A 26,565-nucleotide genomic window follows, 5' to 3' on the forward strand; every position below is an offset into this window, starting at 1 on the left:
TCGCGTGATTACTCCTCCATAATCCCAGTTTGTTTTCTGTTTGCACACTAACGGAGAACAATCTAGCTTCAATGTCGTTTAATTTCCACATCTTCTGTTATGAAGTACAAATAATACCGTATAACATAGGTGTAGAAGCAAGAGTTAAAGTGTTAGATTTTTATTTGTAATTTTTTTTGAGTGTTTTATAAATCGTGTAAGAAATTTATGAAGTTTGTGCCGGGCGTACTTTGGCACCAATTTTTAGCGACTTTTCACATAAAATTGGAGTCATTCCACCTGTCGTTTAGTAATTTTCTATGTCAACGTGTTGGCAACACTGGTCTGACTTGCCCACCTGTAGGAATTCTGAAGGCAGACGTTTTGGGGAGGATTCTTTAAGCATGAAAATGTGTAACAATTTAAATCTTCAAACAAGAAATTGATTTTTATTGTATGTAGTTCCACAGTTGTTCTGATTAAATTATCTTCAAAATAATTGTTGGTTAGATGGAACTAATGAGTGCGAAGTTAAATGTGAGGTAGAAGAGAATAGTGTGAAGGATATACTTGTCCAGAATTTAATTCATATGGATGGAAGAATTGTAGCAAATGTAAGTATACGAAGAAACCAGATTAACTTTCCAATTCCAGCTCCAGCTGCTATGCGTACCCAGACACAAGGAATTAAACTATACTAATTTTAACATAATTGGTCCAAACTTCCGTAACGTAAGCTAACCCGACCGTTATCATTTTAAAGCGGTCTTACTGATGCGCAGCTGGAGAGTGTATTGTAATGCTTTAGCGAAAAATCAATAGCAATTATATTTACGGCCTATGTGTAGCAGAAGAGGTCAGGCTCTTTTTACAATTTTGGTAATTTCTGTGGAGTATGTTTAGTTCAAGGGATCCTGACGCACGTAAAAAACACAAAATTTACAGGAGAAATGAGTGATGCAAGTACTTAGACGTAACATAACGTGGCCTATGTTTAGCAGAAGGGGTCCAGCTTTTTTCTCTAAAAAATGTTACTATTTTGGTAATTTCTGCTCACATTCGGTTAGTTTAGGGTAGAGTTGGTTAGTTTTAGTTAGGTTAGGCTAGTTTAGGTTACGTTAGGTTAGTTTAGTTTATGTTATATTAGTGTAGGAGTCCCGCATAATTTTCCAAAAAATGATAGAATTTCGCTTATTTCTACTAATACTACGTTAGTTTATGTTAGGTTTGCTTAGATTTGGTTACGTTATGGGAGTATGTTTAGTTAAAGGGGTCCAGAGGTACGTAAAAAACACAAAATTTACAGGAGAAATGAATGATGCAAGTACTTAGACGTAACAAAACGTAACCAAATCTAACCTATCCTAACAAACTAACCTAATATTAGTAGAAATAAGCGAAATTCTATCCTTTTCATTTTTTTTTTTTTTTTTGAAAATTATGCAGGACCCCTACACTAATATAACATAAACTAAACTAACCTAACCCAACCTAAACTACCTAACCGAATGTGAACCGAAACAGACGAGTAAGGGGAGGCTCATTTTACTATTCCAGAGAGCTTTTTTGATCAAAATAATAATAATAATGATAAAAAAGTCAGGAAAACCTTTTATTCTTCATTTAATTAATGTGAACCACAAACATCATCAAACCATTGCACTTTTATTGTTTCCAGTGTTGCTAACTGTGACATCAAAGTTAACGAAACTTCGCTAACTTCAAAAGGCTGTAGTTAATTCATGAAGCATTGGTCGGGAATGATATTTGGTGTGTTTATTATTCATGTAAAGCTAAACCATCTGACAAAATTTCAGAATTTTAAAAGATGGTGTTTTCGAGAAAATGGCGCCCAAAAATGGCGATTTTTGAAAATTTTACAATTTCTGGAATTTTTTTTGCGACAAAACGGATGCACACAGAAGCGATACATTTTTTTTTTCGGAAATCGGGTAACTAGGTCTTACCAACCGTGAAAACAGAATTTTAAAATTCGAACCGGAAGTGCTCGAGAAAAATTCGCTAACTTCGACTTTTCAGATAAATTAATCATTTGTTAATTTATGTACAAAAAGATACGCATGCGCAAACCAAACTATAATAAAATATAGTTTATTTATATCCCTATGTACATACCACAACAAGAATTATAACTCTACCTGTCTCCATAGCTGAATAGTGGGGCTGCGAAGTTGTGTCCCTCTAAGCGAAAGTCTTCTCCATGATACACTTGGTATTTCATAAGGATGTTAAGCCTAAGCATACGAAATGAAACCAAATTATATATTTCTACTTTAATGAATGCCTGTTGTTTTACAAAGAAGCCAAGGTTGCTTAAATATATTGATAGAAATTGCCAAATTTATCAACTGCCTACGTAGCTTCCAACATCAGCTTGGATTTTACTTGGTTTTAATTTTATTGAATGCTATATACATACCAAATTTGTAATTTAATACCTCAGTTTTAGCGTATTGATTATGATAAGTTGACCTTAATATTTTACATACAAATACATTTTAAGTAATAACAGGATTTTCCCAATGGCTAAGGCGGGAGTTTCCCGATTTATATATAATTCTGTATAATGTTTTACTTGCGTAACTGTTTATCTTTTTGTCCTTCTGAAATAACTCTTGACAATTATGTTAACAAGTAGGCCTATGTAAAGATCAGTACAACGTATTTTTTATCAGAAGTCCTTTGTGAGTGAGTCGACATTTGCATTTGTAACCAATTAGTCCCGGTTTCGTGTCCAAATGGACAATTTCTCTTGGATGTAAGCCGAGAAGCGGTTTGGATTCCGCTTTAAGCTTATGTGACCCCTTCCAGCATAACCTTGTTGTTGCATAATAACACCAAGTGTAAACAAACTAATTTCTGTCCATATTTAATATAAATACATAGAGTAAATTATTTAAACCAAAATCACCTGGTTTTTTGGTTTTTTCAATAAAAACCATGGTTTTTGCCAACCCTGAACACAAGTGAAAATTTTAACGACACAACCCAGCAAGTCGTTTCGAAACAACTTCGAGCTTTTCGAGATACATTGTAAGTAATGTCGATCGTCATATAACGGCAAGTCGTAGCCACCTAATTTTTGATTACCGTTCAAGAAAGATAAGAAACAGAAACGTACCGCTACTTACTAAGCGTAATTTGAAACTAGTTTTTCATAATGTTTTAAATGGTGCCGATGTTCACTTGACTGTCAAGTCAGTATCACCTCTTTATTCCGTTTATTATTTATTCCGGTTGAAAGAAGAAACTAAAATTTCAACGACATAATCCAGCACAAATGATTTGAGACTATTTGCGACATTAATTATTTGAGTGGCTACTTTACTTTGTATTGACATACGTGGGTCTGCTTATAATTTCATTGAAGAACTAAATTGCATAATGAAGTCGGTATTTATAGGTTAAGGAACTTATTTACATAAGCAGATAACATGTATTTCATGGGTGAACGTAGAAGGATGCTAAGATTTGGTTCGTGTTTTTGGCACTTGTCTCCCTTTATGCGTATACGTACCGTTGGTAACATGCCTGCTTGCTACGAACGGAATTGTACATCGGCATATAGCTACCCTCCAGTGTCCTGCCGTGAGACGAAATAGATGCACTGCTAACTTGTGTAACACAGATTGGTGGATATTTTTCCGACGAGCAATGAGTTTAATAGCATAAATTTGCAGATATAATACGGTATATAAGTGTACATAGCTACATTATAAATTTTAGAACGGTACACATGAAATTTTTTTGTGAATATGTATGTGAACGTGTCTTTTTTCTCCGTAAGTCCTTGAGCTGAATGAAATTTTCTTTCTTTCTTCACTGTATTACGCTGGCTTTTCTATTTCACTGTACTACGACACAGATTTCTCAGCAGTGGGACATGCTTTTTTTGTAGGGGAAGGGGGGGTGTAGCTTTACACTTATTATTATTCTTAAGTATTCTGCCTTTCGGCAGGTCCTGGGACTCATGAGTTTTTTCAATTTTATGTTCGGGTCTGGAAATTTTTCTTCCATGTTTCTTGATCTTCAACTTCCTCTTTTAAATCCCTATATTTTCTTGTTTTTCAAATCATTGATCAGTTGTTCTTCTTCCTTTCATCATTCCTTCTGTGGCGGTATGAAGAAAACAATTTCTTCGCCAGATGTGTCTAGTCCAATTGACCTTCCTACGAAAGGTGCTGGCTAGAAGCGTCCCCTTCTCTCCTATCCGTTTTAAAACATCTTCGTTGTTACTCTTTCTGCCCATTTTATCTTCTCCATCTTCCTCCAACGCCACATTTCTAAGCTCTCTAAATATTTATCCTCTGACTTCCGTAATGTCCAAGTCTCTGTCCCTGTACTCCATATATAGCACTTAACCAGCTTCTTCCTTCTATTATGTAACCCTAAAATATCTTCTTCGATTTCTTTTCTCGAACAATGCTGTTCCTTTCAAGTCAAATGTCAGCCTCAGGATATTTGTTGTCTTCTTACCTAAATTTATAAGAGATACGACTGGCCCTAGACGCCAATATAGATACAACGTTCTACAAAATTAATTAATAATAGAAAGCATCTACAATAACGTCGCGTCGCTTTCTCTAAATCCAGAAATATCCAATTTTCCCTCTAAAACCTGCCAAATTTTAATAACCAATAGCAATTTCGAAAACAGTAATAGATCGAGAAGAGACTCAGTGAACTTTACGGAATTTGGTAAGGGGGGGGGGGAGGCGGTAGGGTTCTTTCGACGAACTTTGGGATAGCATTACAATATTCTGCAGTGGACAATATGAATTATGAAGTGATTGTGACGATGTGTTTGATCGTAGAACAAGCTCTTTTAAACCGGTTGGGCATGCAATTTTTTCTCAGTGTAGAACCTGTTTCTCTAAAGTTTGATACCTAAACTTGAATAGTCTGGTATCCCGAATCCGGAATAAGAATCATGTCAGCTAAGGCCGAACTGAACACGAAATGCCCGCTGAGTAGTAATCAAAACCACCATTACAAATATACCCTTTCACAAGAAACGCACGATGCTTACCACGTCACGCCATTGCGACTAGTGAAAATGCCACACATACTGCTATCAATCGAAATACCCTCCGCCGCGCCGCCGTATCCCCACCACAACTCACACAGCGCCCTCTCCAAAAACGGGAAGTGCTTTGACAGGACCCTGTATTGAAACTTGACGTTTTAACATTTGACTTTCATGTTAGCTTCGGGTTCTTGTAAAGCTTTCTGCCGTTAACCAACTTTTTTTTTTTGTTTTATTTTGTTTTGTTTTGTTTGTTTGTTTAATCTACATGTGCACATATTCTCATAATGTGTTTCCTTTCCCTGTCCTTTGTATAGAAATCAAAAATTAAGTTAATTGTAACAAGGTAAGCTGTAACAAGTATTAGTAACTAGTAATCCGACCTGTGGCCAATGATATTGACATTTCATCTGATTACGTTTTGTTGTAAATTTGTATCGGACTACGTTCTGCGTAATGACTTTTCTCTGTAAATATGCGCAGTGGTTTCAAAATATGTTCTAGATATTTGTTAGAATGTATTTTAAACTCGCTGCGCATATTTACTAATGGACGTTACTGGACACACATTTTCAGTTAAAAAAAAAAAAAAAGTTGCATCTTTTATCTAAAAAATTATTTATATTTCTTTATATAGTTTCTGCCCCGTTTAGGACCTTCCTTATTAACGCTACGTTCTGCTGCAAGTCATTCCTTTTTTCTTACTTATTCATCCGCAGAAAGAATTTTTCTGTAATATTTGAAGAGCACAGAATCATCCAGAAATTCTCTGCATTCGCAGATCACAATAGATTCTCGCGCACTTCCCAGAATAGAAAAGTAATTTGTGAATGCCACTATAAGTCTAGAAAAACTGTTTTACAAATGGCTGAGAAAATATATTCTACTATCCTAGTGACATGTTAGGAATCCTATTTGCAAATATTGGGATGTACAGTTTCAGATTACAAATATAAAATTTACATCCGAAAAGCAATCAGAAACAGGACTAAATTTTCTTGACCTTATATTTATCGACACTACAGATTCTTTACCGCGAGTCACAGGAAGGGAGTGGCATGAGTTTTTTTTAATTATTATTTTATTTTATTTATTGTTTTTTCATAAAAAAAATAAATAAAATAACACACTCACATTTTACAAAGATGAATGTCTTTTCCGTCATTTCCGAAGGATCAGAGCTTCATCAACACCATCTCGTACTATTTGAACTAATAAAGAATATGTTTGGAATTGGAACAGGCACAAAGTGCTACAGAATAATTGTACTGGGTTCAAAGTGCTACAGAAGGTTGCACATACTCTGTTTTGAATATGTAGTTGTCATGACTGAATCTGTGCAAACCAGATGGATATATCTTAGATTATTCTGAAGGCTCTCGTGAATGTTCTCTTGTCGATAGATTCTCGAATCATGTTAAGATATATTTAGTTGAAGCCCTCGATCTGGAATATATAAATATCTCACAATAAAGGAATTAAAAAGTATCAGAATATTTATGCTCAGAAGTTGTATGGACACTCTAAACGTAAACTATAGTTACAGAACGTAATTAAATTTACTAGTTTTCTCATTTTGAGGATGCTATATTGTAAATATTGGTGCAGTCGCATTAAAGAATCTAATGCAAAAAATATCATCCATTCCAAATATTTCACCGTTTATGCCGTTCAAATTCCTTAGAGGAAACTGTCTACATTATAGGCATTTACTGTTATAGGAACATCTACAGTACTTATGAAGAATTATGTAATATTTGTTGGCCTGAGTCACCAGTTAGTAAGTTTTATGAAGAAATTAAAATAGCGATGAAAGATTAGTACGCTGTAAAGATGAATATCATTTCGGAACGATATCAGTTTCATTCAATTAAACAAAAACAACACCAATCTATATACCAACATCTGGTTTGAAGCTGAAAAAACAGTCTTCGTATTGTGAATTTAAATTTTGGGACAATCTTTGGAACCAGTTTCTTTTCGGTGGAAATTATTAAACACGAAATATATTTTCTTTCATAAAGCAATGGAGATTACACAAGCCATGGACATTATAGAGAAACAATTACTTGTACTAATTGTGACTTAAATGCTTTACGTCATTGAAACGATCAGATCTCCAATAAAAAAGCGAACTAAGGACAATTTTTATCATCTACCAAATCGTTACTACCAATGATAGTTCGATGTAAATATTGTGGAGGACAACATAGGAAGGGAAACTGTCCAGCATGGGAGAAACCTTATGTGAAATGTAGTCGAAGAAATTTCGCACAAATTTGTCGAAACGTCATTTTCCATATTCCAAGTACAGACAACAGGCACCGGTATCAATTATGGAGTCTGTTCAAGAGAGATATTGATAAACATCTGGACGAGTTAAATACCATGGTCAATTTTCTAAGAATGGATACATTTTTATGAGAGGCGAACAGTGAATCTACGTGCGAAGATTGAAGTTGAGAGTATTCTACCTAACATTACTTTCGGACACTTGGCTGAACTTATCTTGGAATCCTAAAGGATATCAACTCATTTGTGAAGGAATTTCTGACAGCACCATCGACCTCAGAATAAGCGGATTCCAATAAATCAAGATTGTTGCCAACAAAACCGTATATTTCTTATGAGAGATAAAAGGAAAAAGAGGAATTACTCAGAAAGTCCAAGTTCAATAAAGAGAAAGACAGAGGGCAGGAAGTGGAAAATAAAATCCGTTCGACTGGAAAAGCAGATATTGGGATGAATATGGTTTAAAGGATAGCGGTAATAATTGAGAATCTAATCATTATGCAGGATCAGATCAAATATTTGAGGGATGAACTTACGATTATTCACAGAAAATAAAGAAAAGGTTCGAGTCTACCAACTGTTCAAACTACTCTGAAGATTAAGATGGAAAGGCATTACCACAGTATTGGATAAATGTTATAAGCAATTCAATATAAAAGTTATAAAATAATAATAATAAGATTCAATTATTTTTTATATTCAAGTATCTTGTAATTTCCATTTTGTTATTTGCTCTTTTATTGTTTTGTTGTTAGGTGTGCTTAATTAGTTGTTTAGGGCAATATCAAGTCAATATTTTTGTAAAGGGGGAGGAGGGAGAATAATGTGTTTGACTCGTACACTTCGAGAAACTGGAAAAAGTCAGCATAGGAATTTCACAATAGGTCACCAAATATTACATTCCAAATCGAGAAAAAATTGATTTCTCTACACGTCTGTGGCCCGATATTCCATAGAAAGCAACATATGATTCTAGTTCAGGGTCAGTTTCTCCGTGAAATCTGGCACTAGTTTTGAGAACACATTGTCTATATTCAAGAATTATTGTAAGGATGAGTTAACTACTTCAAGGATTTATGTTTGTTTGTTGTAGCTCAAATCCTATATAGGTACGATAAATATTTCTGCTAGAATGAAGGAACGCGTGAGAAATCCGAAGGGCGAGATGGCCCCCACTTCAGGTTTATCCATGCATTTACAAGAAACAGGCATCGAAGTTCCACGAATACAGATACAAATGTGTTCGAGGTTTTTTCATTCGGACAAAATATCCGCTACTCAATCTCGATAAAGGTAATTTAATAAATAGGATAACATATGTACACTCATGTCCAAAATTATTGTCGCATGTCTATAAATATGTTGTTGTAGGAATATAATTTGATAACGAATTCGTTTGGTATTTCTTATAACGTTAGTATGTGTATAATCGAATTACTAATTACTGTAAGTCATAATTACTAATATAAAATTGTATAGAAAAAGTATATATATTCAGTTTGCATATTGAGTGTGGAAAGGTTTCTGTAGTAAGAAGTGCAAGAATAGACTGTGAAAGTACAAATTTAAAGGGTTTCCGGATATATTCAAATATTTCAGGAAAATCCTCTTCGAAAATGAATACGTAAGCGAGAAGCATGACTAAAGGTCATGTTACTAAGTAAGACCCAAGAGGGCCGAAATTGTTTGAAGAGAATTAATTACTTTTTTAAAAAATAAAAGATTAGTACTTATTTAATTATATTGTAGGTATTTCAGATACTCTCAGTATTTACTAAACATATTATTCATTAAGTTCCATGTTCTTACTAACTCCTGACTATACGAACTAATACAGACTGGTGCGGAGCCGACTTCCACATTTGAAAGTTGAATATTGCTGAGGAGCGAACACTTATAGTGGGTTGCTGACAGGAAATTAGAAGATAATAGGGGGCCATTTCGTAAGAACACCATAACAGTTACTATGGACATCATAGAAGCGTTGAACAATGTGTTTTCTGTGTTCGTACTTATTACAAAACTAACATGTAAGTCTTATTAAAGTGCTGCGATTTCTCAGGCATTTTTTTTTGTTTGTTTGTTTGTTAGCTGACGTTTCTCCAAAGGTCCATTGTAACTGTTCGTGTTCTTATGAAATGTCATCCTATCCATTCCCCATCCTTCATCTCAAACTACCCCAAGCTACTGTGCCTGCCCAATATTCAACTTTGAAATGTGTCCGTCGGCTTTGCACCACATGTAATTATCGAGGTGATCTTTGGAGCCTTAGAAATCATTTCGGATGTACGTGATCTACAAATGAATGTGGGAATTTTTTTCTTCCGAATTCCCTCCTGTAAAGTTTTTCTGTTACTTGAAATCATTTATTGTTTGTTTATTGAAGTTTAGCGTCCCTATTCGGCACCGAGGCTATATGATGAGAGACAAATGTATAGTTAGGGTGAAATCCGAACCACGCAATGCGCTCAAATTTCAATGCTTTCCCACCAGGAATCGCACCCGCGAGAACGTATAAAGCTGCAAAAATAATAATTTTAAATTAGTTACCTTGTCTGCTGAAGAATTAGGTACAAAAATCTGTAAGACTCTCGATTGCTCCTAAAATCTAGTTGACAACTCAAGATCATGTGTCAATTGATCTCCGATCCAGATATAAATCAAGAAACACTATTTCAGCGTTTCTGATAATTTGCCACAATGGAAGGAAACCAGAACAATTTCAATCATATTGAAATTTCCCTTTATTTATTCATGGAGTGCCAATTGTGAGACTTCACTTAAGTTGAAGATGTAGAAGTATATAAAAGTAAGATAATGTGTGTTTCAGTGTTTTCGAAAATTTTCTCCTGGGGGGGGAGGGAGGGGCTAGTTTCTATAATATTGAAATTTTCCTTTATGCACAAAGCGCCGAATATGAGGATTTTGTAAGTTGGAGATTAGACATTTGGTATATAAACAGTTATATAAAAATATAGCACCACGCCGTATTGAAAATTTGGCTCCTGAAAGGAAACATTGGAGTCAGTTCTATAACATCAAAATTTCCTTTTATTGAGAAAGTGTCCATTGTGAATATGTAATGAATTTGGGTCCAGGAAGTAAGTTTATTAATCCGATTGATACAACTTATTAAAATTCTTCGAAGCGGTCTTGGCTGTCGTCACACCACTGTCAGCGTAATTTCCACGTAGCTTACGCCTCATGGGCGAAGTCATCTTTCAGCAACTCCCTCAGAACATCCGTCGTTGCTGCCTGGATGACTAAAACATCTTTAAAACTGACATATTTCTAGCTTCTTTTGAGCTTTGGGAAAAGAAAAAAGTCCGCTGGGCTCATGTCGGGACTACGGTGGCTGCGGCAACACAGAGTCTAGTCAGTATTGACGTTACATCGAACGTGGTATGACTCTAGTCATGTTATCGCGATCGATCTTCCAACATTTAGCAATCTCCGGTCGGACCTTATTGATTGTTTCGCAGGCGTGTGAGGACTTCCACATAGTAAACCGCCTCGATAGTCTTCCCGTGAAGCAGAAATCTTTCTCACCTCTTTCTTGTCAAGCATTGTCTTGATCCTGGACTTGAACATCCTTGCCTTTGTGGGGCGCATGGTTTGACGCTCGCTTTCAGAGTCATATTGAAACATTCATGTTTCAGTGTCTGTTGTTACGTTGTATAAAAAGTCCAGTTTACTCTTCACTTACTCGAACATTTGGCGGGAAATGTTAAGTCGCATTTCCTTCTGTCCATCATCCAGCACTTTTTGCACCGACTTCTCGACATCGTTTTTAAACACGTTTGGGGTTTGCAGCATAAGCGACTCTTGCTTTACTAGAGCACGGTAGATACTGATCCGGGTAACGGTGGTTATCTAAGACCCACCACCACCAATCGTGCTCATAGCGGACGCTCTTGACGACTGGAGCGCCGTGCAGTGGCTAGTTCTATTACTTCCCGGAGAAACCCTGTAAACTCCTGAATAAAGATAATTAAATATGTATTTCAGCTGCGAAAAATACGTTCCTAAAGAGGGTAAGGAGCAGGGTGGATTGATTTAAATCAATCTGATTTAAATCACGATTTTAATCAAGATTTAAATCACTTGATTTTTGTAATAAAAATCGTTGATTTAAATCAAATTCCGAAATGAATTAATTTAAAGTGAAAGTGAGTAAAATCCCGTTTCTCTTCTGTTATTCCGATTATGGAAGATAACAATCATAATACAGTGAGACTCAAATGTATGTAAGCACAGCATGAAACGAGTATCATGTGGGAACTATCAGGGAAAATCCCGTTTGAACGGGTTACGGGTGAACCCTGCTTTCTTCTCTTTGTAACACAGGGTTTTAAAATTTCTGTTCCAACGGGGAAATCACCATGGACATTTAAGATGAAAGCTCTTTTGTGTTCATGTCTATTTGTTTGTTTCCAGATAACAGGGGCGTATTTAGAGGGTTCGATCCCCTCTCCGAAACAAAAAAAAAAAAAAAAAATAAATAAAAAATAGATTTTAAAATTTTGGGCGAAATTATGTACTAAATACATAGAAGTTCCTCGGGGTCGTAATACGACAAATTTTGGATGCGTTAAAATATCGAATAATACTTTTGATAAAGTGGATACTTGACCCCATTGCAGAACATGCCGCGATCTGCGAAGTGATCGCAGAAAATTTGCCGCGCCTGTGCAGGAAAAATTGTAAGAGCAAGGTGTCTACTGACCTGGAAAACCTTGAAAACCTGGAATTAGCCTGGAATTTACTTTTGGACCTGAAAAACCTGGAAATAGCCTGGAATTGGATGAGGAACCTGGAAGTTTTAAAATTGTTTTTAAAATATTGTTTGTGGGATTGGTATGGAATAAGTATATTTTTGTAAAATGCAAGAAAGTTATATACTACAACATAAGTTAAAAGCCAATAATAACTTATTCAGTGGAAACGTAGTTGAGAAAGACAGACAGACGTGAGCAGAGTGCAGGCGGTGAATGTTTTTGGAAAGTAGGAATGTAGATGTAGAGAGTGCAGCTTAATATTAATAGCTCTTTAAGGAAGTCTTATCTGTTCTGAACATATGATTTCCTTTGTGAGATTTTAAGCAGCACTCCCTACTTTGGATAATTTTGGAAATATAAGCGTCGGAAGTTCATTTTCCACACTTTCGGCACCTTTTAGCTCGGAAACTATGCGCTCTGGAGAAGAGTTAAAGAGGATTTTTTTTTCTTGTTTGGGTGCCGAGAATCATTTCTCGAAGTTAGTCGGTTTAATTAAGGTTCACCCCTGTATAGTATTCCTACATTAGGATATTTAAAGCTACTGCACATTTTTCTCAACCGGCCTTCTGGTAGGGGATATTTTAATTAAACATTTTCTTGTGTAAAATGTTTTTAGAATCTACATTTCAGTCAGTTTTTTCTTTTCATCTTGTCACTTAAAGAAACTATCACTTGCCATATGCATTCTCTAATTATAACCAATTTTTGTTAAGAACTATATAAAATTGCATTAACTTATACGTGTTACAATAAATGTCACTCTACTGAATAGACCTGTAAAAAAAGGAAAAATAAACCTTGAAAACCTTGATAAAACCTGGAATTTGAAAACGAACATATAGTAGACACCCTGAAGAGGAAATAAAATAGCCAACAGAAAAGTATAAAAACGTGCCTGCTATGTATAGATGTCTTAAATGCACGGACAACTCGTATTTGAACTGGTTTTCACGTCACATAAAGCATATTTTTAACAATCACAAGTGTTTCTTCTTGTGGAACTGATCATCTTGATTTTTTTTTTATTTTGGAATTCCTGCAGGGAATTCGTGTTATTATTCAGTTCAAAATCTCTTATCATCGCGAATTGTGTCGAGGAATTTGAAGCTTTAAAATATATAAAACGATAATTATACCTGTTGTGTTGTATGGTTGTGAAACATGGTCGCTTACGCTGAGGGAAGAACGCAGACTGAAAGTATTTGAGAATAAAATCCTGAAACGAGTATTCGGAACCCAAAGGAACGGAAATTAGGAATGGCGAAAACTTCATGATGAGGAACTGCATAATTTATACCATTCACCAGACATTGTTAGGGTCATCAAATCTTGGAGGTTGAGGTGGGCAGGACTGTAGCGAGAATGGAAGAAAGTAGGAACGCTTTCAAAGTTTTAACTGGAAGTCCAATCGGAAAACGACCATTAGGAAGACCTAGTCGCACATGGGAGGGCAATATTAAGATGGATCTCGCAGAAATAAGAATACAAAATAGAAACTGGATTCAGTTGACTAAGGATAGAAGTCAGGAGAGCTTTTGTGAACATGGCATTGAACCTCCGGGTTCCATAGGTCATAGAGTTAGTTAGTTAATTTTAGGCGAAATTTATGTACTTTATATGTATTTCGTGCCGCTAGCTAGTTCCAATTGTTTAAAAATATGCCCCTGCCAAATATCAGTAACTTTCGTGAAAAGAAAAGTGTCATGTTGATATACATTGCTGTACTTTTTCCTTAATGCTTAAGAAACATTGTTTGGGATTGAAATAGGTTAACGATTGGGATTTAATTCAAAATTAAAACCCAATACTTTCACTTAAATGACATAATTAACATTTAATACTAATTCCTAATGTTTTTTCTTCAGTTCGCGACTTGTATCATACGAAGAAAAAGATTTGATTTAAATCAAAAAAATCGATTTAAATCAAAAAAATCAACAAAAATGATTTTTTTTGAAAAAAGTCATGATTTTTTTCCACCCTGGTAAGGAGAACAATTTCTATAATTTTAAGATTTCCCATTATTTATTCAGGAAATGCTTAATGCAAGGATTTGCTTAAGTTGAAGTGAAACTCGTCATATAAACTTAATTAAACGCAAAGAAAACATGTATTTCAGCGTTTTCGAAAATTCCGCTCGTGGTAGGGACAGGGTACGTACGAATTATATGAAAGATTTGATTCACTGAAAATTCAGGCCATATTAATATATCTAGAAACAAAATTTTGATAGAAAGCTCAGTTTATTACGAGAGCAATGAATAAGAAAGGTATTTTTTTGAAATGTGTATGCCAAGGGAAGTAAAGGGGATTCAAATGTTTTGCCCAAAACAGAGTACTACATAAATCCCTAAAGTTAGGGAAATAAAAGCGGAATATAAAGTCCTTATAAGCGGGAAGGTGTCCCATTTTTTTGTAAAGTCTCGTTTTAATAGAAAAGAGGTGTTTTATATTTTTCCCCTTCGATTGAAAGAGAAAAAAATAGAATATCTGATGAGCTTCTCAAGTTAGAAAGATGAAATTATTGTAATATGACAGAAGTTATTTGTCGAAAGGGAAAATATATTTAATTAACTATGATCTCAGTACTTTGTAAATTATTCACATTTTAAATGAAAATAAAAATCTAACTCCCAGGCTGGTGCTGCAGGTTGTTCACACATCTTTAGAACAATTAAGGAAGTCATGTAGCAACTTAAAAACTATATGCAGACAGAACATTCCTTCTATAAGAAACAAAATTTACCTTATGTAGCAATATGTTGGTTTAAATGGTAAACATTTCCACCTTCGGGCAATCAGGAAATTCTTGCAATATTAAAGTATCTAAATATCCATGGTTTACCATCCTCCGTTATCGGCGAAACGAACTGTAAAAAGGAAATTGAGGTATAGAGATACTCCTTTAAGTACTAATAACGCGTTCGTTTCGCCGATAACGGAGGATGGTAAAACATGGATATTTGGATAGTTCGCATACTAGTTCCTGTGTAATTCCTTAAACCGCGTCCTATAGTTTCTAAGGTAGGGCTTTTCGAAACATGATTTTTCGAATTTTCGGCGGTTCATAACTCTGAAACCAGACGTTTTTCGACCTATGTTTATAAGAACTTTTTTCTTTCATTTCATATAAGGAATCACCTCCTAAAGTTTGTCGGTGGAGTTACCTACCACCCTGTATATATATATATATATATATATATCACTTTGACGGTAGAACCTAGGGGAGGGGGAGATTTAGATATAAAAATAAATAAAACTTTATTCTTGCACCACCCAACCATCTTGATCAAATGTTCAACATAGATGACGTTTGGGCCTGGGATAATTTTTGTCATTTAACTTTGACGGTGCAGTGTAGAGGAGGGGATATATATATATACAGTGAAACCTCTCTATGTTGGCCACAATCGGTTCCATCGAAAAGTGGCCAACTTAGACAGGTGGCCAAAGTGTGATTTGTGTATTTTTAGAATAGGATTTCTAGTATTACTTGATTGTAAAGTTTTAATAAGCAATGGCACGACAGCTACTTATAAATAATGTATATAGAGTAATCATAAAAATATACAGTACTAGAAAATATCATATTACTATAGTATGCAAGAGCGCCGATTTCTCTGTAAATTTGGGGGGCCCATTCAGATGCAGAAGGTATATATATGAAGATTTTAAGACAAATTGCACTCAAATTATACCAAATATTGTATACTCATAAATAAAATAGAGGCCACATGAGCTTTCGGGGGCCCGGGCCCCCTCGGTCCCCCCAGGATCGACGCTCTTGATAGTATGTTTAATATATATGCATACCTTTCTCTTCCTGAAATCTAGTCTGGTGCATTGGATTATTCGGACTGAAAACACAATAACAAAAACAACCATGAAATAGAAGTGTATGTACGCAGTTTATTAAAATTGATATTATAGCACACTGAGTTATTCAGATTGAAAACAAGAAAAGCTAAGTTATAAATTGAGAAATTCATATGCAATTTATATGACTTCTTTTCAGTTGTTACTAAACGGTGGTTCATTCTAGACATATTTGCTTTATTCTTTTTGGCAGATATGCACATTCTAATATTGTAGTTAACTACCTCTTGTTTCCCTCGGAGCAAAAGATGCTTTGAGAAAATCTTGAGGGAATTCATATCTCAAAACCTCCGCAACCTTTTGACATGCAGTCAGGTGCCGATAAATGACAATTGAGCTTTAACCTTGAGAATTTTCCGGAATTACTAAAGCTTCCCACTGATGAAAGGAGCCGATATAGCTAATGGTTTTACCAAAACAGACGGAGTAAACAAATACGTACAACCATTTCCTGAATTCCTGCACGTGCTTTTTCTTATTCACATCATCCTTCACCACCCCTTTATAAGGGTAGTGTTCTGGCCATTGACCTCCCAAGAACAAATCGTGCGAATCTATGCTTCTTTGTGTCCAGTCACAAATACAGAACATCTGCCTCTCATATGGGAATTCGAAAGAGTTAAGAAAAATAACAAAACTGTATTTTTCGTGGCCAAGATACGCAGGTAAATTTATCATTATCATCATAGGCTAAACATTGCTTCAGTGTGGCCAACTTCCAAGATAGACAGGTGGCCAACTTATAGAGTAGTAAGTAACGAATGTCTTATGGAAAATGCAGGTTCAAGACGAACTAGGCCAAGATAAGCAGGTGGCCAACTTAGAGAGGTGGCCAAGTTGACAGGTTTCACTGTATATGTTAAAAATAAAAATGAAAGTGACTGGCTTTGTGACTCCATCACTTGAGCCACCCGACCAACCTCGAACAGATTTTCACCATAGATGAGGTTCGGTCCTAGAACTTAGGGGAGGGGGAGAGAGGAGTTAAAAAATAAATAAAACTTACTAACTCTTGAACCAAACAATCATTTTCGATCAAATTTTTAACATAGATAAGGTTCGGGCCTGAGATTTTTTTTTATCGTTTCACTTTGACGGTAGAACTTAGGGGAGGGGATAAGAGGGATATAATATATATATATATATATATATATATATATATAACGTAGTAACTCTTGAACCACCGGACCGATTTCGATAAAATTTACAACCTAGATGAAGTTTAAACCTGAGATGGTTTTTGTTATATCACTTTGACGGTGTAACTTGAAGGTATGAGAGGGCAGACACATTTTAAAATGATAGAAAATAACCGATATTAGTGTCGAATTCATAGTTTTCGGGGTCTCTCAGATGAACAGTGACACTTCTGATGCAGTTTAAATCCAGATTCAGCCCGCAAATTGGGGGATGGGGAGATACATAAAAATCATCGAAATGACCAATGTAAGTGTCGAATTCGTAGTTTTCGGGGTTGCTGAGTGAACAATGACACTGAAGATGCCGTGCCCCGCAACATGGGGAGGGGAGGGGGATATATAAAAATCATCGAAAATGACAGATATCAAAGAGCGCTTTAGTAATAATAAAAAGTGACTGACTAACGGAACATATTAATATTTTTTTCCCTTAATTTAACCCAGCGAAGGGGGTAATTGATACTAGTAACTAGAGATATTCATTATTTGAGTTACGTATAGGTGAATGCTTGTATGTCAGCGTCGATTTTGATTCTGATTGTTGATATACGATAAACGGCTCATTATAAATAAGCGGACGTTGTTCGGCATTTTCCGAAGTTACGGTTTTAAATGAGGAGGAGCAGTTTTTTTTTTTTTTTTCGCCACATTGAAATACACATCCGTTGTTTTGTGACTGCATCACGGAAAATGGCTCACCCGTTTAAGATAAATATTGAAACATAGTTCCTGCCTTAAAGGAGTTTATCATCTTTAATTAACGGGCGTAACCTAAGGGGTGGGAAAGTTTAAAATTTATGCCAGAAATAGAGTACCTTTATGGGTTCTTGTAATTACACTGTCATTGAAATGCTTATCGGAAGGGAGGAAGGGGTTATATAATATTTTCTATAAATCTATTCTCTCCGTGCGAAGAATGGACATCTAAACTAGTATTAACCTAAAATACAAAAGTTATTAGACTTACTTACAATGACAACTTTGTCATTAATTAATTTTATTATAAACAAGAAAGATATAATATTACTGTGATAGTTGAAATTTTAGACTTATATTAGTAATATTTTGTTTTTAGTATTAAATCTTCAGTTTCTATTTTTGCATGTCTACAGTGTTGCTTGTCTATCCATTTTCAGCCTGCTAGTTTGTAAAACATCTCTTCTGAATTTCAGGAGGTGCTATTTCAATAAATAACAAAGTGAAGTTGCAATGACCAGTAGGGTGCGATTGGGAAAATTTTTCTCAAGCTGCTTTTCTTTCGTACTTCGAAGGAATCGTAACAATCACCCAATATTAATTGGAAGGAGACGTTCTCGTCGTTCCTCTGAATGGTCGAGATATGGGGGTGATGTTGACACCAGTCAAGACCACAGTGCAACATATGATTTCGGCATTATTTGTTCGAGGGATGATCTTTTAGAAGCGCGCGAATTGTGTGATACTTTGATGAAAGATTACAATTTAGTAGGTTGCATTCCGGAAGATATGTTAGCTTGCGGAACTGAAACATTTGACGTGTATGAAAGCAGTTTGGACATATGCACTAAAATTATTTTTTATATCACCAACACTTTTACCAGGGATGACTTCTGTGCCCATCTCTGCCGATATGCTATTGCTATGGATGATGATAATATTGCAAGAATTATACCATTAGTGAAAACCAGTGACACAGCAGTGCCTGACACTTTGGAACTAGTTGGGAAGTTATATTTAGACCGGGAAGAACAGTTTCATGACTCATTTTGTGCCATTTTTCGGGGAGTGCGAGAAAGAAGAATAAAACGTGAGCAGAGAGCCAATAACATGGAAATAATAAATGCAAATCTATAGTTTCTGCACTACAGGAAGTCGGTTGCGGCGATCTTTTGCATAATTCTGTTATATCTGCTTTTGTGATGAGTGTAAAGATGTGAATATTGTGATCCACCAGAAATTCAACTTAGTGAAAACGTAATTTTATTTTTGTAGTTGCTTAAGAATATAACGTTCGTTAACATTGTTGTGCATTTTCAGCTGAATTTGGTTACGTTCCTTGATGCCTTATATTGTTGTTGCCAGAAAAGAACAATAATCGCGATAGCAAGATGTGTATGGTGGTTCGAATCTCGCTCAGATCATGGGTATTGTCCTTTCATTATTATTATTCATTTATATCGTTTTTTTTTCTCCTAAAAGACTAAACTGTGAGACAAAACAAATATAATAAGCAAATTAAACGTATGATATAAGAAACTTCGGTAAATGAGTTGTGAAAGATCTTTGAATGTCTGTCGAATATTTGTACGTACGAGGAAACCGATTCAAGTGTGACACGAAATTGTCGAGGAGTTTATGCGCAAACGGAGTGTTTTTGTATACAATTAAACCCACTAGAGGAAAAAACCCTCGATCTCAACCGTGCCTGAGGTATAGAAGAATAAGGGTATGGTTAGTGCTCCGATGTTTGGGAATTTTCGGCTATGTTGCGAGTGAATATGTTTGCAAATTGCATTGAAACGTTAAGAAAGATGCACCAGGGTGGAATAAAAGTGGTGTTGAATGTTGAGGTGAGTGGCGTAGCTTTTACCCGGGGCCGGAAAAAGGAGGAGCTTAAGGAATAACAAACGCCATTGACACGAAGAACAAAATTGTATAATATTACATGCTAATATATCATGTCGTTAGTTCGTAATAGAAATGTATTAATTACATTGCCAAAGGAACAGAGACGTTATTGTGGGAACAAAAATACAATGTTAAATTTTGTGCAAAAGTGCTGTAGAAAGACAAATTAAATAATATGAATCAGAAACACACATTGTTGCAAACGTAAGTACGTCAGTGTGTAGTTGTGTGACATATATTTAAACACAATGTATGGATCAATAAGCAAAAATAGTATCTTTAACTTAAAAAACGAAAACTGGTAAGCCTTATAAAACTGTATATCACATACAGTTCCCATAGGTTAATAATTGTAGAAATTATAAATGGTTGGAAAGTTCGGAAGGCCACCATTTGTTACATTTTTCATCCTATTTGACTGATAATACTTTTATTCGATTCAGCGTACCAAGATACCTGAACATTGACATCTTACACCCCTATTTCAGGCAATAATGTAACCAGTATTTTCGCCTGTCCAAAACATTCTTCCCCTGGAATTTTTTATGGACTCTTCGGTTTTGTAACCCTCATGTCTAAGGCGACGTACTACTACAGTTTCCTGGATGAAGGAATTATTCATTTTTAAAAGACACTTTTACTTGTACTAACGCTAAATATTCAAAATTCGCAAAATATCGGAGCACTAGCTTTCCCCGTATTCCTCTATATTTCCGGAATGGTTGAGATCGAGGATTTTCCCCTCTAATTGGTTTAATTGTACACAAAAGCACTTCGTTTGCGCATAAACTCGTCGACAATTTCGTGTCACACTTGAATCGGTTTCCTCGTTAGTGAATCAATGTAAAACTAATTACTCATGAAGATTATGGATTACATTGTAATAATCAATTGACTACTAACCTAACTAATGTTCTTTCCAATATTTCAATTTCTTTTAAGAAGAAATGGTGTTATTAGCCAGTATTAGTTCTTTATTACCAGTAGTTACTATAGTGATGAACCTTTATAAAACGAGCATTCTAGATAATCCAGAAGTAGAAATTAGGAATTATTTCTGGGTTTTCGGCATCTATGGCAATTTTAGTCCGTCACGTATGAGGGATGACGTATCTCTGCGATCATACTATCTGGGGAAGTGGGGATGGAAGGAAGCAGCCTGGGACCTTTATATTAGTTAGTTACTATCCCGGCATTTGCCTTTTGTGAATGAAGAAATCCAAGAAAAACCTCGCTGAAAATACCTGGCCTGAAAACGCTTTTTACACCTTTCCGACCGACTGTTCCTACCGGAAATCAAACTCGGGACTGCTCGCACCAAAAGCGAGAGCATTAACGGCTGTGCTAAGCAGGGCCACTCCAGAATTAAAAAATATTTTTTCGCTACGCAGACGATACACTTGTAAGTTACAAAAATTACGAACAACTGCACTTTCTTTTGAGAAAAGAGGTCTAGATACTAAAATTAAGTTCACTCATAAACTTAAAAACATTAACTTTTTTGATTTTAATAGGAAGTTCAACAAATTGCAGTTCAGGATATGCAGGAAACCTTCTGCAAGTGATTTTTTGTTCATACAGACTGCATGCAGACCAAAGCAAACATTTGGATCAACATGTGTATCAGAACATATAGATTGGTAGTACTACAGGAAGATCTTACGGATGAGTTTAATCAAATTACGAAATTTAAACATATTAATTGTTATGTTGCTAGTAAATAGAGTAATTTATATCTAGTGGGGCAAGTAGATAAACATTGGTATCGAGAAAATATATTGCGCAATATTCATCATATTACCACGGTTCAGATATATATGAACAATGTGAAGACGGTGCATGCAAAACAGCTTAAGCCTTGTGGCCGTGACAAAAAATGACCGAGCGAAGCATTTAAAATAGGAAAGAAATATAATTGGAAGGAGCATTATTTTGGTGAGTAGTCAATTAATTCTTAAAAAGAAAATACAAAAATAAAAGATGAGAAGTAATATGTGGTAAATGTAATGCGACAATCCATCATTTTTATAAAATCATGATTCATGAAATGCATTTCAGATGTGCATTTAACAAATATTGAAAAAGCTCAAACATAGTATAAGAGATTGTTCAATCATTATTTTAAGACTTTTCAATCTGTGAAATACTTAGCTCTCCGGAACATAATGAAAGTTGTCACTAGATTTTCTCCGAAGTTGCTAAGTCACGAATATTTTTAAAAGTTTTTCTTAATAACAGTAATCTCTTCAACGGGAGATAATGTACTTATATAATTATTTATTATAAAGTTTCGTGAGTGAGAAATATGTTTGTTTTCTTAATAATTTACATTATTTTTGAATAATATTGTGTGAATGATAATAAGTCAGCCGTCTCTTAATAGTTACATGTACTGGATATACATATTAGCATTTATTTCATAATTCAAAGATTCAAATTGAGCTGGGTGACTGGGTACAGCAGGGTTCCGCTCTCAGTTTTAGGTTGCTATGCGAATTCAGGCATAAATGATAGAAACAGTTTTTGTGTGTTGGTGCTTTGTTTCTTAAATGCTTACTGACCGGAAATCTATCGACAATTTGTAGAATTCAATGAAGAGGACCTGCTGGCATACTATACAATTGTTTTATTTTTTAATAAGGCATTGAATTACATTATGCACAAAGTAGCGATGGAATAACACAGAAACATCCAGGCACTGAGCTGGAGGGACTTTAACCAGTTCACTGGTTACATTATATAAAAATAAGAATTGTACGAGTATCAAAAATATTTGAAGATCTTCACTGCGCGTCTCACTAATTTTTTTTTTCTCTTTCGTGAGAATAATTTGAGTGGTAAAGTTAGTGATAATTCGTTTCCAAAATATTTGCAGTGCTACCTAATTTTATCACATCACCTTGTATTAGGATGTTGTGTAGGTTCCTACTTGTCACATGTTGTATCCAGTAAAAGATCTGCTTTTGTCTACCGTGTATAATTGGTTTCCTACGAGTTACATCTATCGATCTTCTATCTCCCTCTTTCTCTTAGAAAAATAGAATAACACCACTGATTATGTGTTATACTTTTTTTATACACTTAAATCCAGCATTGATGGCGAGAGGAGCTACACATCATCCCAAAGGCATGAGTACCCACAAGCTGGCTGCTGAACCCTAGTAGCTGTTGCTCCAGAAGTTTTCTTTTTCTTTCTTCTTATACACTTGGAATTACGAAAACAAGTGACAGAGAATCGTTATGTGCGCTTGGGGCTTCTACTTCTGAACACGAGTTTCCTAAATAAGAATAAATATTTTGAACCTATTGAATAAAAAGTCCTTGTGAACTAGATTTTTAAATTTATTCTCTCGAGGTTTAATGTAAACATTTAGTATTTTTAACGTAGCAATCAAAATTGTATGTACGATGTAAAAGCTGCTAAACAAATATAAATTAAATATCTTGACTGTGTGCTCTAAAACATTAGTAAATTGCAGTTATTTTCAAAATTATACCGTAAAAGGTTGAGGATTCTGTCCAGCGTATATAATGTAACCAGTGGAGGTTGGATGAGGACATTATTCCGCAGCATCTGAGAATATCTGTTGCTTCCAAAGTTAAGTGAAGATTGCAACTTTTGGCCATTTGATCCAGTGGTAATGAAACTGATTATCTTAAATTTTTGACTCTCTTTCTTCCACACGCATACACGTACGCTATACGACATTTCTTAAATTCACATTCGTGACATAATGAAAGAACATTAGAAAGGAATGTCTTCATTCTGTAATTGAGTGACTGTCGCATAGGTAAGTTACATCTAACTGTCGCATAGGTGTTAAGGAAAGCCACATCTGAAGGTTTTGAAGACAATAAAAGAAATTTATATGAAATTGTGCAAAAGTTCACACTGAACTTAAATATAATATTATTATGGTTTATTAATTTTGTTTTTTATTGTTTTATACTTTTCGTTTGTAAAAATAAACAGCTGAAGTAGATTTGTAAATTTGAATCTTCCATTGAACTGTTTAATGTGAATTATATATTAAATCAGTGTCAGAAATGTTTGGGAATATATTTTTTGAATTATCTGTTAAAAATGTGTATGTGTTTTTGATAGACTTTTACTGTGTGCTTAATAATGTTTGAGCTTCAAAATTTCTAAAATTCATTTAAAGAGTATTGTGTGTGTGTGTAACATGAGAGAATCGAAGGACGTAGTTCCTCAATCTACAGAGTCTACGTAGTTTGCTCTGATAGGTGTTCTTAAACTTAGATTGTCCAATACTAAAATGACGTGTCCTAACTAATATGTGATAAGATAATAGACTGAAAATATTAAAGACATACTAAATACCGTGATATAAAGCTTTCCGTTCGATTCTCCTATTGCTCTGTTCTGTCCTCCTCCTACAGGTTTTCAAGTTGAAGAGTAGAAAAAAATGGGTGTGATAAAATGTAAGAACGAAAACAAATACAGAAATGATTTTTAAAATTATAATTATGTAACACACACTAATAAAAAAATGGAGTCTTTTCAGTTTCCTACCACATTCTTTCTAAAATGTTAATTGTGTCATTGATACAGCACGCATGTCATAGATGCGAACTTGTGGTTCTCTTGTGCCATTCTTTATAGTAGTCATAAACACAGAGTTCTCCACTTGAAATCTGCGAGTGTCCATCATATCCAATCAGGCAACGTAGAAAAATGTTATAGAGGTACCTTCGAACATCAGAATAGAGGGGAGGATCCATGTAGTTGAAAGATAGTGCGGTTGTGAATCACTTTTTGTGAGTATAGGAATTTTTCCAGTGGTACAGGAATATGGGACAAATTACTGAATCAACGCGGAAGGAAACAGAGTCCGATAATGCTGCCTTTATTAAGCCACACCAATCATTCACTCGAGTTACCGCGAACTTGTTCACTGGAAGCATGAGAATTACGTAATTTCCAAATCAGTATATAACAAGCAATGTCTATACGTAATGTAAAATTTACAAGTCCTGTCAGGTGAATTGTGTCTCATTTGTGTTTTGAATATTCCCAAGTTGTAAAGCAAATGGAGGGTGGTGAGTGTTAAAATACAGATTGGCAGAGTTTGAACACCGCCGTCGCAGAACGAAAGGCGGCGGCAAGGAAGACCTTGGATTTTTACATGCGCCAGTCACATCCGTAAGCTCTTTGAGAAAAGTCCTCACGCACACTGAAAGCACTCGTTATATTATTTGGCTACGTAAGAGCATAGGAGGTTTGAACGGATTACGCGATATTAAAACACAATAACACACTGAACAAGGCTATGTGAAAAAATACATAAAAACACAATCACGTAACAGTTTCAACACAATAACTGTCTTCATCAGACTTCCACTCCTTCTTCCACTCAGTCTATTTTTTCACATAGCCTTGTTCAGTGTGTTATATTGTTTTAGTACAATATGGAAACAAGGCCTGATAGAATAGTTATGTTACGCGATATATATCATAAAATGAGTATTGTGAAATGTATACTTTGCCTTATGAAAAATTTACTTATATTTTTAGAAAACTTCATTTTGACTTTTTTGAAAGTTGCACTTTATACAACAGTTAATGTGTAGTAAATATGCTGTAAATTAAGATATATATATATATATATATATATATATATATATATATATATATATATATATATATATATATATTGTGATTTAAAGAACTGTTATAATTATGAAATATATTGTATATAAACAATGGGCTAAGGCGATTATTTTTATGTTAACATTTTATTACAATTTAAGTGTAAATAAATTGTTGAGAAGTGTGTATCTATTTTATTTCAATTCTTTACAATAGAGCCAATCACTATAAGATCTAATTTTTGAAAGAACAAGAGAGGTGTTCTTTGTACTAGCTGAAGTACCTTGGTTGTACCTTGTAACTGATAAGATTAATTGAAAATAGTGAAACATACAATCCGAATCTTCTGACTCAGAAAGCTTCTTGTTGAAGCATCACTGGAGTTCAAGACTTGCTCCCAAGTCGAGATCTAGCTACAAAGTTTGAGAATGAAGTTTCAGAACTGATACTGGTATTTTGTAACTGCTAATGAGAGAAAATTGTTTGTCATATAAGATTAATGCTATATAATATTTTTAATTTGTAGGACATATGAAGATTCGGTGAAGAGAACACTTACTCCTTTCTAAATATCAATCTTCGAAGACATTCAGATTCTGTCATGGATTCTTTCTTAGTAGAAAGGTGTAGTAATAAATTTTACCGAAAGTTATGAAAATCATTAATAGATTTACATAATGAGAAATGTTTATGGTGAGATTGCCATATTGAGTAGTCGTGTGCTTGAATGGTACGCTCGGTTTTGTGATTGACATGAAAATACTTTTGATGACTCCAGAAGTGAACATACTGCCACCAGTCATTAAGAGGATGATGTGGAGTGTGTTTACAACCGGATGTAGGCAGATCGTCCGCGCGATGGAGGACGGAGGATCAACCGAAAAATGATCCAGCAGGTTGTGAGACTAAAATCTGGATCAAGATTAGCTAGTAAGCAAAAAATTCAGGGAGTGGAATGTGCTCATAGTTGTTAAGTCCGTGGAATTGGACCCATCGTTGCTGTATCAGATCGTCACAGGTGGCGACATCTGGTGTTATCAATATGATCCATTAACAGAAAGAAAATGCATGGGGTGGATGGAAACAAGTTCACCACCACCCAAAAGATTCGCCTCTAGAAATCAAGGATCGAGACGAGGGTAATCTTTTTCGAGCGAAGGCATCATTCATAAGAAA

At 35.0% G+C, this 26,565-nt stretch overlaps 1 long non-coding RNA gene across 1 annotated transcript; it reads left to right on the top strand.

Annotated features, from left to right (window-relative positions):
* The first annotated feature begins 298 nt into the window (after positions 1–298).
* LOC145666648 (uncharacterized) lies at positions 299–21,268 on the top strand. The gene is made up of 2 exons (XR_014127803.1): positions 299–593; positions 18,344–21,268. It is a non-coding gene; the product is annotated as an uncharacterized LOC145666648 (long non-coding RNA).
* Positions 21,269–26,565: the final 5,297 nt, after the last annotated feature.

This window comes from Thermobia domestica, chromosome 12, assembly GCF_964235325.1.
Source record: "Thermobia domestica chromosome 12, izTheDome1.hap1.1, whole genome shotgun sequence".
Lineage (NCBI taxonomy): Eukaryota > Metazoa > Arthropoda > Insecta > Zygentoma > Lepismatidae > Thermobia > Thermobia domestica.